This window comes from Hirundo rustica, chromosome 2, assembly GCF_015227805.2.
Source record: "Hirundo rustica isolate bHirRus1 chromosome 2, bHirRus1.pri.v3, whole genome shotgun sequence".
NCBI classification, from domain to species: Eukaryota; Metazoa; Chordata; class Aves; order Passeriformes; family Hirundinidae; genus Hirundo; species Hirundo rustica.
Window position 1 is genome coordinate 8,554,430 of NC_053451.1, and position 18,793 is coordinate 8,573,222.

Consider the following 18,793-nt stretch of genomic DNA (forward strand, 5'->3'; position numbering starts at 1 on the left):
CAGAGAATCACAGTTTGAACCAGTTTCAGGATGAACATGGACAGAGATAAAAAGGCAACATGTATGGAGTTAAGAATATGTGGCTCTGTTGGAGACTTAGGGGCTGATGAAGAGAGCAGGGAGCATATAGCAAGAGAGGTGACAGAAAAAGAAACACTGTGGAAATTGGCAGGGAGTCTTCTAAACTTGCTGAAACCATCAGAGATATTGAGCCACCTGGCTGATACTATTAACTGTGGAGTGTCCCTCCAGGCATCCTTAAGTTTGTAACTAAAGTTAGCAGTCTCAGTAGGCTAAATAAATCCCAAAGAAGAGGAAAAAAATCTGAACACTGAGTTCCTGTTCCAAACTACCAACTGCTCATTTACATTTATACCACTTGTAGCACAACATTTTCTGGAGCCACTGCTGACCTTCCTGTGTGAAATTTCTCTTTTCTCCACCTTTCTCAAAGAAAGGGATGTGATAGTTTCTAGTTGTTATTGTTTCTGTTCAGTGTATTTTTTAAAAAATTACTAAATTACTTAAAATAATTTCCTTCTCTCTTCAGTTAGTCTCAGTATTTGAGTTCTGGTACATATCTAGAATGTTAAGAGTGAGACTTTGCTATGGTGGCTTGAATTTGGACTGTATGCCCAATATCCAGTACCAGAATTTCTGTCATTTTCTTTAGTCCGAACCTTGAGTGTAACTCAAAATGTTAATGTATTCTTCTACAATGGAAAAAGGAAGTTGAACTTAAGCTAACCACAGAGGAGAAATAACTCATTTCATACCACAAACATACTATTTCAGTCTCTGTCTTTCTTTTCTGACCTCAGCACCTTCTCTTATCAATGTGTTACTGCCTCCCTCCAACTAATTGCTCTTGCTACCAATGTCACTATCATACCCCCTTTATAATCTGAGACTGGATGCCCTTAGTTGACACTGCTGACTCTTTTTTTCTTTCCTCTTATTTATAGTCCATGTGTTTGGAAATGGGGCTGTGTGTGCTGCCCCATTCACCTTCCAGATGCAGTGCAGCATTTCTCCATCTGTGTGGAAATATAAAGAAAAACAGCACAGCAGGTCTTGGGGGACTCCTGTAATTTGCTTTAACAATTTGAATTGGTTTTGTCTATTTAGATCCTGTTTGATCTGGATTGAATCTGACTTGTGAGCAAATGTCCATTGATTTTTAAATCTATTTATTGTTTATGAATGTATGAAAAGGATAATGCTCTGAATAGGGGTTTAATGTTCTAAATTTTATTCTAGTTCTAATGCATGCTGCTAATCCAACCTAGTATGGTAATCCATCTGATTTCTCAGGTGCTGTCAAAATGCAGTATGTGGGTGTGTGCAAATGTATACATACACACTGTAGAAGAACAGATCAGGAAACCGTTATATCAATTTAAGGACCAAATAATGGCTGCAAACTATCCATATTCAACTGGCATTTCCACCACAGTTTTGGAATGCAGTATGTTCTAAGATAAAAATGCCATTAGTGACTCTTAGAACACCCAGACCTCAAAATTTTCAAGCTCTTGTCTCCATAAGGCATAATAAGCCACCACCTAATCCACTTATAGTTTTGTATGTTTTTCTTTTCTTCAAGGTGAATAATGGGATGATACAGATTTTTTTGTGCCAATCTTACCTGCTTCCAAATATTCCAAAATATATTTTTCCCTTTGGAATTGATATTAATATCCATCCTCTCATGAAGTATATCGCTACATATTGCTAAAGGAGAAGCAGCTGCCTGAGCATTTGACACATATGTGAAATCTTCCATAATATTGATTATCATCCTACCCAGTTTTGGGCACCACAATATAAAAAAGATATAGAGCTATTAGAGAGCATCCAAAGGACAGCTATGAATTTGGTGACGGGCCTTAAGAAGAAGCTGTAAGTGGAGTGGCTGAGGTCACTTAGTCTGTTCAGCCTGGAGAAGACTGAGGGGCACTTCATTGCAGTTACAACTTCCCCTTGCTCATGAGGGGAAAGGGAGGAGCAGACCCTCTGCTCTGTGGTAACCAGTGACAGGATCTAAGGCAATGGCCTGAACTACTGTCAGAGGTTTCAGTTTGATATTAGGAAAGGGTTCTTCCACTAGAGGGTGATCAGGTGCTGGAACAGGCTCCCCAGGGAATGGTCACAGCCAGAACTCAAAAAGTGTTTGGACAATCCTCTCAAGCACATGGTGGGGTTGTTGGGGTGTCCTGTGCACAGCCAGGAATTAGACTTTGATGATCCCTTCCAAGTCAGCTTATTCTATGGTTCTATGTCCTAGTGAGGTTGTTCCTAGGCTGCCCATGACGGTGGCTTGAAGCTCTTAATGGTGGCTCAAGACTTTTTGGAGTTGGCAAAAGTAGCATCCTGAATAGTCTGTTCAAGGAGGACTTGCCCAGTGAGGTCAATCTCTGTCACTCAGGCTTTTCCCTTCAGATTGCTAGGGGTTAAGTTTTCCTATAGAATTCCACCCCCCCCCCCCCCCCCCATAAGTTGCTAAGAGACTAAATACTGATGCTTAAAGGGTACTCGACCCCACAAAAGAAGTAGATCACTTAGTCTGGGGGGGAGGGAAAGGCTCGGGGGCTCCAGGAGCTGAGGATGTTCTGCTCTCGGTTCTCGGAGAGGATGGGCGGGCGACTGCTGGCTGGGTGAGGAGTCCACTGTTAACAGAGGGTCCAGTCCTGGCAATTCTACCACCATCCATCATCTGCCTGAGTGCCCAGGAATTCGGAGCTCCTTGCCTGCCCTGCTGGAGCTGGGTCAGCCCCGGTCCAGCCATCACAGCTTCTTCAGCACTGCTCACTTTGCCTGCCAGGATATTCCCCCTGCCTGCTGAGACAACCCACCATTTCCAGTCATCAGCCCTGGAGTTTTCCACCATTTTGGCTTGGTGCTCTCAGGGTCCCAGGAGATCAGACTGCCCGGGGCTTGTGAGACAAAGCCCCTCAGGGTTCTTGGTTCTGTTTATTATTATTATTATTGCTGTTGTTGTTTGTTTGTCCTGTTATATTTACTAGTAAGGACTGTTAATCCTTTCCCCATAGCTCCAACTGAAAAGCCTCTTTAATCTTCTAAATTATAATAACTTGGAGGGAAGGGATTGGAATTCCCCATTCCTAGAGAGGCCCCCACTTCTCCCTAGCAGATACCTGTCTTTCAAACCAAGACAGAGATGTGGCTCAGTGTCTTTCTGCAGTCTCTGCTCAGTGTAGAGAGTCCCAGGACCACAAATCTTCTGATGCTTATTTACACCCCATGACTTCCCTAAAACAACCCCAAGTGGTTCTGACATTAATTCTGTCATATTCTTCTGCAGCATCTTGGGATGAAATGTATCAGGCTCGGGCAGTGTAAAACTTTCCAGTTCTCTAATACCTCCTTGTGCATTTCTGTTGCGGTGGTGAAGGTGCCGCAACCTTCCTCGCTAGAAGCGTCTTTAGAAAGACACCTACATCATCGGAGGCACAGGCACTCTCAGGTAGAAAGTGATTCAGCTCTTTGTGCTAGGTGCAGAGTGATTTCGCTCTTTGGTGCACTCTCAAGTGCAGAGTGATTTGCTCTTAGAGGAGCTGCCTGAGCAGCAGAACTGTGTTTGCCACCCCTGGTGACACAAAAGTAAAAGCAAGACAGGGTCTCTCTAATCTCCAGAAAAGCTTCTTTATTCCACAGGTCTGGGGCAGAAAAAAACCTGAGAGCCCCAGGTGAGTGGGATTATATAGGACAGCTGGGGGTGGGGTTTCATAACTTGGCCAATGGGGAGAGAAATTGGGAAAGGGACCAATCAGGGGAAGGTTCCAAAATGGACCAATTGGCTGGGGCAAAAAGGAACCAATGAGGTATAACTGATTAACACATTTCTTTCACCAGAACATAGAAAGCTGTTTGCCAGGGTTCTGGCTTTAGGGGGCTGTGTTTATATTCTGCCTGACCTAACTGCTCCCTTTCCAAGGAGGCGTATTTATATTATTGTCTGGCTTCTCTCCAGGGGAGTGTGTTTGTATTAACACTCTTTGTATTAAGCTGTTTGCTTAACAGCCTCCACACATTTCCATGGAGGCAGTTATCCCAGCACAGGGGCAGTTAAAAAGGGGGCTACAGGCTCGTAAAAAGATATGAACTTATGTTGTAATGCATTAATTGGGTTTATATTTCATTGGATTTGTAATGGTTTTTCTATGTATCTGACCTATGATCTGCCCATCCCCCACACTGAAATGTAACCCAGCCCTGTTCCCTCCCACTTCTCCCTGACTGGGTGGTGCCTCTGGGCCCTGCCTCTGGGCCTTGCCCCTTGGGGGAAAAAGCCCTGATGGGGGAGGGGCGAGCTCTCTCTGGCATCAGTGAACTATCAGGACAGTCCAGCTAAGCAGAGCAGGACTTGAGAATAAAAGCTGTAAAATTCCATCTGAAGCCAGAGAGCAGACTCTGTTACTTTTGCCATCGGTGGCCGTCTAGTCTCTTGGGGAAAGCTACAACTGGTGCGCAAGGTGCGGCTTGAAGCCACAAAAGGTTCCCAAAAAGCTGGAAGAACAACTTGGGGAGCACGTGGCCAAGGAATCCCATGCAGAGACAGACCCATCAGGCTTGGCGTTCACTGTGGAGTCTCTGGAACACAGGACCCTACAGGCCAGGGCTGCAGTTTTCTCCCTTGGACTCAAAAATCCCATTAGAGTGCTGCAAAGAAGCCCCCCCGAATGGCAAGCTGCCCCAGAGAGTGGCCACGTGTTCGTGGAAAACTGATCACGGGGACTGAGACTGGAAGCGCTTTTTGCACAAAAAAGGGTCAGTCTCAGGCAAAAGGAATGATTGGGAAAGAAAGGAAAGGAACGCTGGAATTTTGGTGAGTACCACTTTTGGTTTTCCAAGGGAAAATCTTTTTCAGAGGCGATGTTCCTCAGGGAAAAAGGTGTTTTTTTCTTTTTCAGGGAAGGTTTTGCTTTCAGAGTAAACCTTCAAAGTGCTTTTGGCAGCCTGGCGGGGTGGAAAAGGAAACTGTTTCCCCTTTTGGCTTTTTTTTTCTCTCCAGCGAGGTTTTTTTTTCCTTTCAGTTTCTCTGCCACAATAGACAGGACACAGAAACTCAAAATCTGAGCCAAAAATGGGTGCAGAATTTTCTGTGTCTCAAAAGAGGGTCTATTACCATATTTTAAATGCCTTGGATGATGGGAAAACCCATTTTTCCAAGAAGCAATTAAAAAATTTCCTTTGGTGGTTATTTGCTCAATTTCCAGAGGTATCATCTGAGCAAATAAGCTCCCCAGAATTTTGGGAAACTGTTGTAAAAGAATTGCCTCAATCAAGCTCCCCTAATGATAAAGAAAAAGCAAATTTTGCTCGTTGGAGCCTGCAGATTCTATTTGCAATGCAAAAACAAAACTAAAAGAATAAAAAGCCATTTCCTTGTAGACTTTCCCCAGTTTCCTCAGTTTCTCCCTATCCAAACCCCAAAATCCCTTGCCCAAAATCAGATATTCCTCGAGAAACCCCTAAGCTTTCCCCAAAACTCCCTTCTTCCCCAGGTGGTAAACCCTGGGTTAGGTTTACTTTTGCCGGCAGTTTGAGTGCACAAAACCCCCATCTTAGTGAATCCCAAGCTAGTCTTAGTTCAGAAAGGGGGTCACAAGATGCAGTGGACTCCTTTGTTCCCTAAAATGGCTGAAGCCATGTGCTCCTGAGTCACAAGGAGCCCCTCTCTTTGTTTGTCCCTCTTTCCCGCAATCCCTTTTGCAATCCCTTCCTCCCCCCAGATCCCCCCTTCCCTTTGGTGCTGCACCCAGCACTGCCCTCCCCTCTGACTCCGCCCCCCCACCCTCAAACCTCCACCCTCCAACTCTGCCCCGGGTGACTCAAGCCTCCAGCCCCTCCCTGCCCCTGGTTGGTTCCCACGGTTTCCCTGCCCACAGTCCCAGTTCCCATGCCCCAGGGAAAGGGGTGGGGAGGAGCTGGGAACCCGGAAGCAGGAAATTATCCTGGCTTTTCTGCCAACCCTGTCACATACCGATGGTCAAAAAAGAAGGGGTGCTGTCCACAGTAATTGGGACTCCTCCCCCCAACAAGCAATTCAGGATTTGTGTAAAGCTCAGGCCAAATTCGGACGAGAAAGTGAATACTTTCGCAGCCTTTTAAAAGCAAATTTAGCAGGGAATCCTATTGTTCCCTTTGACTTCTGGCAGCTTTTTTCTGCCCTCCTTTCATCCACACAGTTTAGGCTTTGGGACTCCACATGGAAAAAAAGATTAAGAGATTTACTCCTGGAGCTTTGGCAAAATCCTGAAATAGATGTTGATAATAATAATTTGCCAATTCAGTTAGAACATCTATGTGGTGATGTTGAATGGGTTGCAGCACTAAAACAAGCTCAAGAAATTCCTTTAGCTGTTTTAGAAAGCAATAAAGAGACTGCTTTAAAAGCATTCTTTTCAATCCAACCCGATGGGTCCTTCCAACCTTACAGTAAAGTAAAGCAGCTTCCATCAGAACCTCTTGTAACATTTGTTGGGCAATTAACCCGAGCTATCGAGTTACAGGATAAAAATGAAGGAGCCCAGGAACAGGTCCTGGAGGAGATGGCACTGACCAATGCAAACCGAACAGTGCAAGGCAGCTATCCTCAGCCTGCCCATGGAACCGGCTCCAACCTTAGATGACATGCTGCATGTTTGTACTCAGAAAGTTCCTTTCATGAGTGCACGTCTTAATCACAGTTCCAGAGATGCATTCAGACCACCACAAAGAGCTGCTGCAGCAGACGCCATGCCTCCTGTGCCTGCGCCACAGCCACCACCCAAGAGAAGAACAATGTATCTTCTGTGTGATCAGGCTGGACATTGGGCATCTCAATGCCCTTTAAAGAAGCCATTTCTGGACTTTCGGGACAATAGCGATGGGAGGTTTCAAGAGTTCAAAGGGAATTTTTCAAAAAACTAAAATGTCAGAGCTTACTTGCCCAGCATGCCGACATAAATAGGGCAAATCCAAGGAGAGGGGGGGAGAAAGCACCAAAAAATGCAAATGTTAAATTAAATAATCCTGTTATAATCAGTTCTACCTTTCAGCAGAAGTCACCAGATATGACCCTTTCAGATCATGACGTAAGCAGACCCTGTCTAACCACAGAATGTCTCCAAGAGCCTTTTAGGTTGCAACTGACAGAATCCTTGCACCTAAGTGACACAGACTGGCATTTAGGTTCATTGGATCTACAAGTGCTAGGCTCCTGGCAACATGTTGGCAGTATGTCATCCTTGGGGACACCAAGTACACACCGAGAGAGATCGAGATCCTTCCTGGTCTCGTCTCATCAAACCCTAAAAACCTAGTTCTCTGGCTGTGCTGTGTCCATCCACATTTGTTTCTGCCTAAGGGGCAGATAATAGCTCAGGCAATTCCAGCACCTGACCCGTTCCCTGGAAAAAACAGCACAAGGAACAAACACCTTGAGGTTTGCCCCACATGAGTTATTGGGAGGGACAAACTCATAATAGGGTGTGAGGTCTGTCACAGTGGGGAAGGAGTTTTGGACCTCAAAGGAGTTTTGGACACAGGCACAGATGTAACAATTGTACCAGAAAGGATGTGCCCCTCACATTGGGAACTGCAAAATGTGGCCGGGCACGTAGAAGGTATAGGGGGAATGAAATGGGCAAAACAATCAAAAGTGTTGTGGAAATTAAGGGGGCAAATGGACAATTAGCTGCACTGTGTCCATTTGTTTTAGATTATTCAGAGCCCTTGTGGGGGAGAGACCTGATGGCCCAGTGGGGGATCATGACTGGCATTCCAGACGCCCTCCCTGTTTTTCAGGCTGCAGCCACTGAAGAGCACCCTACCCAGAAACTCAGTTGGAAAACTGATTCACCAGTCTGGGTAGAGCAGTGGCTGCTCAGTAAGGAAAAATTGAAGGCACTTCAGGAGCTAGTGGATGAACAGCTGTCTGAAGGCCACATTGTGGAAACCACATCTCTGTGGAATTCCCCAGTCTTTGTTATAAAAAAGGCAAACAAAGGCAAGTGGCGGCTCCTCCACAACCTTCATGAAATTAATGTCATTGAGGACATGGGTTCTCTCCAACCAGGGATGCCATCCCCAGAAATGCTCCCCCAAAACTGGAATTTGGCAATTATTGATATCAAAGATTGTTTCTTCCAGATCCCTCTGCTCCCTGATGATGGCCCACGTTTCGCCTTCTCAGTTCCTACCCTCAACCGAGAAACCCCAAGGAAAAGATACCACTGGAAGTTTCTTCCCCAAGGGATGAAAAACTCACCATTTATTTGTCAGTGGTACCTCTCTTCCCTGCTGTCCCCAGTCGCGCAGCTGTAGGAGAAGCCAACATCCTGCACTACATGGATGATGTGCTCGTGTGTGCCCCCAATGATGACTTACTGTCCCATGCACTTGACCTGACAGTCGATTCTTTGGTTGCTGCAGGGTTCGAGCTTCAGGAGGAAAAGATTCAAAGGATGCTGCCTTGGAAGTACCTGGGTCTGGAGACTGGTAAGCAGACCATTGTGCCACAAAAATTGGTTGTCAAAAATAAAATCAAGACCTTAGCAGATGTCCAGCAGTTGTGTGTCCATAAATTGGGTAAGACCTTGGCTAGGTCTGACCACTGAGGACCTAGACCCCCTCTTTAATCTGTTAAAAGGGGGAGAGGAGCTACGTTCTCTGAGGACCCTCACCCAAGAGGCTAGAGCAGCCCTAGGGAAGGTTACAGGACTGTATGGCCACCAGACAGGCCAACAGGTGCAAATCAGACTTGCCATTTAAATTCATCATTTTAGGCAAATTGCCACACTTACACAGGATGATTTTTCAGTGGGAAAGAGTGGAAAAATCAAAAAAGGACAAAGACTGTAGGGATCCCCTCTTGATCATAGAGTGGGTTTTCCTCAGTCACCACTGGTCCAAAAGAATGAGCAGGCCACAGGAATTGGTAGCAGAATTGATTCAGAAAGCCAGGACCCGGATCAGGGAGTTGGCAGGAAGTGATTTTGAGTGTATTCACATCCCAATTGAGATAAACTCGGGCCAAATCACAAAAGCAGTGTTGGAGCACCTGATTCATGAAAATGAAGCTTTGCAGTTTGCTCTGGATAGCTACACAGGTCAAATTTCAATTCATTGGCCTGCTCAGAAATTATTTAGAGAAGAAATTCAGTTCAAATTGTCATTAAAAATTGTTCAGAGCAGGAGGCCTTTAAAGGCTCTAACTGTTTTTACAGATGCATCTGGAGCATCTCATAAATCAGTAATGACGTGGAAAGATCCTCAAACTCAGCAGTGGGAAAAAGATATTGTCGAGGTGGAAGGATCACCTCAGGTAGCTGAGTTGGCTGCAGTTGTTAGAGCTTTTGAAATGTTTCCTGAACCATTCAATTTGGTCACAGATTCAGCCTATGTAGCAGGTGTAGTATCCAGAGCTGAACAAGCTGTACTGAGTGAGGTCTCCAATTCTGCACTTTTCAACTTGCTCTCAAAACTAGTAAATCTGATCTCCCACTGAGAGCAACAATTTCATGTGATGCACATCAGATCACACCCCAATTTACCAGGATTCATAGCTGAGGGCAACAGAAGGGCTGATGCTTTTGCTGCGCCTGTGGAGGTGGCCCCACTCCCAGACATCTTTGGGCAAGCCAAAATCAGCCATCAGCTTTTTCACCAGAATGCACCAGGCCCAGTCCGCCAGTTCCACCTAACTCGGGAACAGGCTCGGGCAATTGTGTCAATGTGTCCCTTGTGCCATCAACACGCACTCCCAGCCCTGAGTGCAGGAGCAAACCCCAGGGGATTGAACAGCTGTGAGGTATGGCAGATGGACGTGACCCACATCATGTCCTTTGGTAGACAAAGGTATGTCCATGTCTGTAGACACCTTTTCTGGAGCTGTCTATGCCTCTGCGCACAGAGGGGAGAAGTCTAGTGATGCCATGAAACACCTAATACAGGCTTTCTCCTTCCTGGGCATCCCCAAATTAATCAAAACTGATAATGGACCCATGTACACATACAAAGAGTTCAGAAGCTTCCTGCAGCAGTGGGGAGTAGAGCACAAAACAGGCATCCCCTACTCCCCGACAGGTCAGGCCATTGTGGAAAGGACCCACCAAAATCTCAAAAGGGTCCTCAACCAACAACATCAGTCTCTAAAATTAGAAACACCCCAAATCCAGTTGTCCAAGGCCCTGTTCACTCTGAACTTTTTAAATTGTACGTTTGAAAATCTTAACCCACCAATTGTGTGCCATTTCAGAGAGAAGTGCCAACTGCAGCTGAACGCAAAGCCACCGGTAATGGTAAAGGATCCAGCAACCAGGGAAACAGAGGGTCCTCATGATCTGATCACCTGGGGTCGTGGGTATGCCTGCGTGTCCACTCCCTCAGGTTCCAAGTGGGTGCCAGCCAAGTGGGTGAAACCTTTCATCCCTAAAACTGCAAAACCACCTGCAGAGGCTCCACAAGTGGCCAGTGCTGCCTGGAGGAGGAGAAAGCGCCGAACCTTCTCCTTATCATTATTTCTTAACAGTGTTTTTCTGGACAGTTTTGTTTGCACTAAAGGTCATTTTTTTTTTCAACTTTAAAGGTACTCAAGGTCCGAACTCTGCGCATCTCCCATGAACCGAGCCTTCCTCCTTCTTAATTTAATAAGAAAAGGGGAAATGTTGTAATGCATTAATTGGGTTTATATTTCATTGGATTTGTAATGGTTTTTCTATGTATCTGACCTGTGATCTGCCCATCCCCCACACTGAAATGTAACTCAGCCCTGTTCCCTCCCACTTCTCCCTGATTGGGTGGTGCCTCTGGGCCCTGCCTCTGGGCCCTGCCTCCTGGGGGAAAAAGCCCGGATGGGGGAGGGGCCAGGTCTCTGTGGCATCAGTGAACCATCAGGACAGTCCAGCTAAGCAGAGCAGGACTTGAGAATAAAAGCTGTAAAATTCCATCTGAAGCCAGAGAGCAGACTCTGTTACTTTTGCCATCGGCGGCTGTCTAGTCTCTTGGGGAAAGCTACAAACTTATAACATGATGTTGGCACAATTGTGTTTAGTTTCCTTCACTGTGAGAATCCTGTATGTTTTTTAGCTAGTTGCAGTGGATTTGATATGCAGATGTTTTACTCATTTGCGTAATTAAAATGGTTAAAACTCTCTTGAAATCCAATTCTTTGCAATTACACACTCAGAAGAGCTTTTCTTCTGGCTTTCAAGTGAAGAAGCTCCCTTACACATTTCCAGGTTATTAAGTATGGAGCCACAGATTCTGGCACTAGGGGCATCACAGATTGGAGGTACCTGTGAAAAAACCCTAAACTGCAGCTGTTTGCTGTGCTGTGATGTACAGCAGTCCTTGATTGTGCCCTTGGTGAACCATGAGCTCTCAGAGCCTCGTGTTTGTGGAGTAATGGATGCTCTTCCACTGCCACCTCCTGAACAAGACCAGGGGGACTTGAGAGATCTGATAGTAAAACAGTAAATGAACTTGCAAAGGTACTAAACCAAAGAGAAAATATCTAACTTTGATGATAAACTTTGACATTTTAAGTCTTTCACTCGACCCTTTGAATCTGACCCCAAAGCACAGCAGTGGGGGCAGCTGCAGATAGAGACACCCTCGGCACCAAGAGATGACTGAACTCCTCTGAAGATTTGCGTGTAACTTATAGATTTTAAACAGTGTTTAAAATATTCAACTTAACACTTAAAAAAGAATACTTATAACCACCAGGAGTGGAGGGAAGGCTGGGAGGTGAGGGCTGCATAAACATGAACTATTGACAATTGATAGAGAGACAGGAAGATTCGGTGATCAGAATTCGATTTTACTCAGGTTTTCCAAAAGCTTATACAACATTTCAGGAAGGTTAATAATTTTCCACTACAATAATCAGGTTAAAGATCATACAGGCAACTCGTGCATTCATAACATGTTTTGCTTGCAGAGGGTTGATTGAATCTCTAGTTTTCCAACAGGTTTAATCCCATGTCCTGTAATCGTCAAAGCTCTGTTCCTGCCATGCTATCTTGGTTATCAAACCAGCCATGCTAATTAAGTCTGTTTTACTCTCTGTCTTGTGACAAAGTGACATCTTGTGACATCTCCCCCTCCAGTATTAACCCAAACCACTCCTTTAATGGCCTTATCAATTAATCTCTGCACACATTGAAGCAAGTTATCATAACTAATAGAATTCTTATTAAAATCATCACATGCATTCCTATCCTAAAAAAATCCTTTAGCCAAGATGTCAAACCCCAGCCATTAAACAATTTATCTAGCCAAGATCCAGATTCTACCTTTAGTTTAAACACACTATCCTTTAGCTGCTGTATGCTTTTATGGGTAGATTCTTAGTGATCAGAAAGATTCATACAACACATTCCATCAAAATCTTCACATCCATGGCCTTGAGCCAGGAGGAGGAAATAGATGGCGGCCTGGTTTTGCAAAGTAGCTTGCCTTACACTGTCAACATCTGTTAATAAATTTGATAAAGCGGAGCTGGTGGCATTTGTATGTTTTGCCAGCCAGCAGGCTACTTTACTTAATTGACTTAAGGCCTTTTTAGCAGCCAGTCCTGGCCAAAGCAAAGAGGCCCAGTTCATCTGAGTGACAGACAATGCATCATCACAGTTTTCATCAAATGCATGCAAACTGCACCTTGTTCTGTAGGGATACTTATGCTGTAAAATCATGGATGCGTTAGGTGTTAGCACAATCAGCCATCCCAGACTACAGGGACCTCCCTTTATTTGCAAAGGGATAGCTGCCCAGGCCCAATCTCCACAAACCAGAAACATTCCCAGTGGCAGCCACAGGGGGGTGTTGCTGGATTTACAAGGGCTGCCAGAAGTGTAATTGCACCAAAAGGTCTGATTCTTATACATGGGATGATAGGGAGAAACATCCCAAGCTTTAGACTGATTTTTTCCTGAGTAATTAAAATTAACACAAAGATCCATTTTTTACAGAACCCAGGAATTCTAATTCTTTTGTCTCCAAGGGTGTTATAAGAAGGTAAGGAGTCCACTGATCCCATGTATCAATGGGATTTGAGCTCTGTACAATGCTTTTGGTAGTTTCTGGTATTGGCCAGCCATCTAACGGCAAACTGACTAGACAGGTTGAAAATGGATTTTCTGGGGATGCTGCAGTTAAGCATAAGGTATCTTGTTTGGTTGCATTAGCCAGAATTATCCAAACATTTGTTTTGGGTTGATCAATGGGCCAGGCTGTACTAAAAAAGGCAAGCAATGCTAATAAGCATAGCATCAGATTTAACTCCATGGTGTTTTGTTTGTTTTGAACTATGTTGTGGCGAGAAAAAAAGGAACTCCTTTTAGCTTATCCTCTTTTTGTCCTTTCTTATGATCAAGGACCAGCCAAATATAAGGCATTCAGTTGTTTTGTCTGCACTCCACTTTGTAAATACGGTTATTTTCAGATTTCCTCAAAACTTCCCTCCTGAGAATAGGGAGGTGAGGACTATCCTTTCCTTGTAGCCTGCTATAATTAAAAATTCAATGGCTTTATACCTGATTTACACTAAATCAGGTATAAAATCAGCCAAAAAGGCCTCTGCAATATCACCAATTTTCACACCCTTTATTCTGACATAAAATCCAAAGTTCACAGTTTCCTTTGCAGGTAGGACAAAAGATGTCATTAGCTGCAGGCTGGGTGAGGTTCCTCCTCTTTCTCCTCTCTCGTGGGCTCGGTGGAGTCAGCTGCTGGTAGGGGTTCTCCGAATGGCTTTACATTCTTTGCAGGAATCCAGCAAGGCCTTCTTTCTGAGATACAAGCAAAGCCCCTCCCCCAAGTGATCAAAGGGTAAGGGCCAAGGATTTTACCGGATTCTGGGTCATGGATAAGTACTGGTGGTTTTTCCTTGCAGGAAAGAGATGTGGATGATGCAAAATGGCTAGTCATAGGGGATTCAAGTTTGTCATTTAACAGTTCAAGAAATTAAAAACATACAGGGCCTTGCATATCCTTTCAGCAGGTATGTCTCCAGCCCCCTGCCCCGTTCTGTTGTACCAGAAGACCATTTGAGGGAGCCATGGGCACGCTCTATAATGGATTGCCCTGTGGGTGAGTATGGTATGCCTTTTTTGTGGGTGAAACCCCCTAAGGTGAAAAAAATCTGCAACTCTACTGGAAATGTAAGCGGATCCATTGTCTGTCTTAATCTGGTGTGGAATTCCTAATGTGGCAAAGGCAGCAGTGAAATGCTGGCAAGGCAAGCATCATCCTTCGTCCTTAATCCTTTGCTGTCTCTCCCATGTGAGCTGAGGCAAACAGAGCACCTGAATATGTATCAATAGAAGCATGCACAAATTTCAAGTGGCTGATTTCAGGAAAATGTGTTACATCTGTTTGCCAAATTTGTAGGCTCTGTAAACGTCTCGGGTTGACTCCTGTGTTCACATTTGGAAGAGAGCAACATTGATAATCCAGATGTATTAATAATGTTAGAAGCTTGTGCTGGAGTTGAGTCAAAAAGTCTCACTAAAGACACAGCATTCTGGTGAGAAAAGGAGTGGCTCAGCCTAGCTTGTTCTATTTTGTTAGGCAAGACATGCTGCACTGTGTTACCTTCAGTGAGAAACCAGATAGATTGGAATGTGACCTAATATGCATCACAAAGTGAGGACCTGTCCTTTTGTCTAACAGAGTAACCAGCAGTTTTAACCAGGAAAAAAGAATGTTACTTTTAACATTTTTCAAGACAGAATTCTCTGCTCTATGCACAATACCTGCAACATATGCAGAGTCAGTAACCAGATTAAAAGGTGTGTTGAATTTCTGAAACACTCTGACCACAGCAGCTAATTCTACTATTTGTGGAGACCCTTCAACAACAGCAATATCAGATTGCCAGGTTCCAGTTTCAGAATCCTTCTATACAATCACTGATTTATGGGGTTTTCCAGAACCATCTGTGAATATTGTCATAGCTTGTAAAGGAGTCTCACTTCTCTTTGACTTGGGGAGTAAATTAAAAGAAGAGCTTAACAAATTGTGTTTTGGCGGATGGATATATATCTGTCCTGCGTAATCTGCTAAGGCAATTTGCAATTTTTCAGACATCTGTAGCAACCAATTCAAATAAAACATTGTAAGAAGTAGGTAAATACTATCAAAATCTTTCCCAGCCAAGGAGGTCAGTCTTTGATGAGCATTGAGAATCAACATGGCCATAAGTTCATCTTGCATGGAAATAGTTTTGGACATATTATTAGGCAAAAAGACCCATTCAATAATTAGCAGAGGGTCTGGGTTTTTTGAGTCCCACTGAAATATCAAGGCATGAGGTTGCCTGCTGGGATTCAGAATGATTAGGTACATTGGCAATTCTGAAGCCCACCTAGCTGAATGCCTCTGAGGGATAGCATCAGCCGCTTTCTGAAGTGCAATGTGTGCTTCTTTATTTAAGTGTCTAGGTGATAACAGGTCGGGCTCTCCCCCTAGGAGGGCAAACAATGACTCTAAATCTGCATTTGAAATCCCAAGCAAGGGACAAACCCAATTAATTGTTCCCAGCAATTTCTGTGCATCATATAAAGTTTTGATTTCAGTTGAGATTTGCAAGGGTTGTGCTGAAATAGAATGCATGCCTAATCACCAGCCCAGATATTTCCAGGGAGATGCCTTTTGAACATGTTCAGAAGCAATGGTCAGGCCAGCTGATGTAACAGCCTGGCAGACTGCCTGCACTGCTTCTTCCATTCGAACCACAGTTCCTGCAGAGATAAGAATGTCATCCATATAATGATACAACAGAACATCAGGTAGTCTTTCCCTGGCTGGACTCAGAGTTTTTGCCACGTACCATTGGCAAATGGTGGAACTGTTCCACATTCCTTGAAGCAATAAATGATATTTTTCTGGTGTCTGCATATTAATGCTTGGCACAGAAAAGCTAAATTTGGGTGCATCATCTGGATGCAGCGGAATATCAAAAAACCAGTCCTTTAAATCAATTATTGTCAGATGCCAATTTCTAGGTGTTATGGACAAATCAGTAGCCAATTTAATATAAAGTAATTTTATTTTGCCATTTTAAAAATAATAACAGTCTGAAATAGCCACAATAAAAGAGACAACTTCGATCCCTGGTTATCGAAGTTGGGTGAACGTAGAGACGGTCACAAATGAACCAGTCTTCCCCCGTTCACGATTTCCTAGATCCAGTGGTCAGGTTTTATAGAGATTTTCTCCCCTGAGGCAGTTTTATTGTTAGTTTGTATTTGAAATACATATTCATGTGTTTTCTTTCTCTGGCTGCTTGGTCCTGAATGCTTCTTCCTGGCAGAGTTTGATGCCTGAATGGGGTTCCGAGAAATCGGTATTCAGATGCTGATGGTGACATTTCTGGGTCTTCCTCTTCTAGGCTGATATCATGTGTTAATCACTGGAGGAGGCAGGTGGTTCTTCCTTGATGGATGGGGCATCTCTGGCTTGGCCACTTCTTTTGGTTGCTAATCTGGGCTTTGCCCTGCTATTGTCTGGAGTCTCTACAATTGCAAATCAGTCTTGGCAAACAGGAGAGTTTTCACATCTTGGTGGACACCCTCTGCTTGTAATACAGTTTATAGTTTATAACATATAGAACAAAAATTTATCACAAAATATCTGTCACATAGGGATCATAGAAAGGGAAGGGAGCCCCTGTTGAAGTGGTCCTGTCGCCGTGTCCGTCACGCCTAGCAGGCGTTGACCACAGGCTAGCACAGTTCTGCACTGCCACAACGAGGATCGGTCGGGGTTACAGGCAGGGCAAGTAACCTTCTCCCGGTGGGTTTTTGGTTCCCCACAAAGGCGAGTGGACCTGATAGCATTACGACTGCGGTGACGGCAAAAGGGTCAACTCTCTTTGAGCAGGGTAGAAGGTAGTTTATTAAGGCAAGTCCGGCAAGGAGCTCCGCCTCAGATTACTGCTGCCCAGAGAGAGCATAAATCAAAGCCTTGCGGCCGCTTATAAATGGGGGAGGATCCAGGGGTGGTGACAACGAGTCAGCCAATCAGGGAACACGGGGGTGTAACAGGGGGTGTCAACTTCTGAACAATGAACAAATGACAAGAAGGGAGGAGGGGATTCCCCGGGCACCAGCCTATCTCTCTACGCCTCTCCTGGATCTTTCCAGAATCCAGAGAAGGGTCTCGAAGTGATAGACAGGGTGACCAAGAAGAGAGAGGGGGGATTGACAGGGACAGGTGCAGGGGAGGAATGATTGGCATATAACGTCTGGTTATATAACTAACTCATAGGGAGAAAACTATTACAGAACACAGGGGAGTACAGTGGACTGAACCATTACAAAAATAACTTATAAATCTTACAAAAATAACTTAATAACTTAATAAAACAACTCTTGCACCACTACATGGCCCCATTCCCTCAATTACTTCATTTATTTTCCTCATGTCATGCAACAGCCACCACCCCCAAGACCATTTCTTAATTACAAACATGGGTGAATTCCAAGGGCTATTAGATGGGACTGTGTGAGGAATGACAAGATTTGTCTTTACAAACAAGCCCTGGGTCTGCTGGTAGATAAAACTAGCACTGAGAGATAAGAGAAACAATGGGAAGGATTCTATTGATTGATGAATGGAAAAGAAGATACTTACCTTTACAAACAAACCATAGGTTTGTTTGTAAATGAAACTGAATATTGAAAGATGAAAGCAACAATGGGGGAAAAACCATAAATCCCATAAAAATTAAAAATTAGAGGGGTTCTACATTAAAAGGGGAATTTTAGGCATTTTGGGAAGTCTGTACGTCTCAAGTACCTCAGCCAGTGGGGAAAGAGAGAGGGAAATGCTGCTGGGAAATTAGGACAAAAAGGAGGCTGTGTCCTCCAAAAAACTGAGAGACCCCAGGGGAAATGCCCCATGGCCTCTCCCTTTATTCAAATAAAGTAAAAGGACTCCTCTGTCTCCTTTTTGGACATAAACCTCTGCTGTTCTTGGATTAATTTTCCTAACAGGATTATATGTCCTTTTTTCAGCTCTTCTTGTACAAGTTCTTGTAATACGCCCAGTTTTTCTAATGATATGGGCCATTGGTCTACCCAAACTGAATCAGAGGTTTTCCAAGTTAGTTTGGGGGTGTTGCATGCCCCAATGACCCTTATAAAAAATTTAACTGTATGGAAATTCCCCACTGTGATAGAACATCTCTCCACCACAAGATCAACAGCACAGACAGCACAAAAGGCCTGACTGTGGCTACTCTTCCCTCAGGTCCTGTAATTTGCACTAAGTGTTTACTCTGGTAGCTTTGACTATTTCCACCCATCCCTGAAAGGACTTGGGGGACAAGCATTAATGGCCAGTCATTAGGCCATTGACTCCGGGGGATAAGACTAATCTGCACCAGTATAAATGAGTCTGGTTAAAATTAACCCTTTGCCTTTCAGAGACACTTTGCATTGGCGTGTGGGATGCTGAGAAGTGATGCATTGTGTCCAGAAAATCTGTGGCACCCCTGTGGAACTAAACCCACCTCCCCTCTGTTTAGCTATTGAGGGTGCGGATAAGGGGGCTGCTGGGAAAAGGACAATCTAAGCGATTTTGCTGTCTGCCGGGACTATGTAGGGAGGCTGTGGAGTCCAAGCCATGATTTTTATTTCCTCAACTGTGTCAGAGTCAATTACTCCTAGTAAAACAAACAATCCTGTTACTGAGGAAGAAGATCTACCTAAAAGCAAAGCATGATAACCCAGTGGCAAAGGTCCGCAAATTCCTGTGGGGCACAAAATACTGAGTTATT

The 18,793-nt window shown here is 44.3% G+C and overlaps 1 long non-coding RNA gene across 1 annotated transcript in view; it reads left to right on the forward strand.

Annotated features, from left to right (window-relative positions):
* Positions 1 to 11,097, forward strand: part of LOC131378493 (uncharacterized) — a 35,563-nt gene extending 24,466 nt beyond the window's left edge. The window contains exons 2-3 of the long non-coding RNA XR_009207570.1: positions 8,440 to 8,505; positions 10,265 to 11,097. This is a non-coding gene — a long non-coding RNA (uncharacterized LOC131378493). The remainder of the gene's footprint in view (positions 1 to 8,439; positions 8,506 to 10,264) is intronic.
* The last annotated feature ends 7,696 nt before the right edge of the window (positions 11,098 to 18,793 follow it).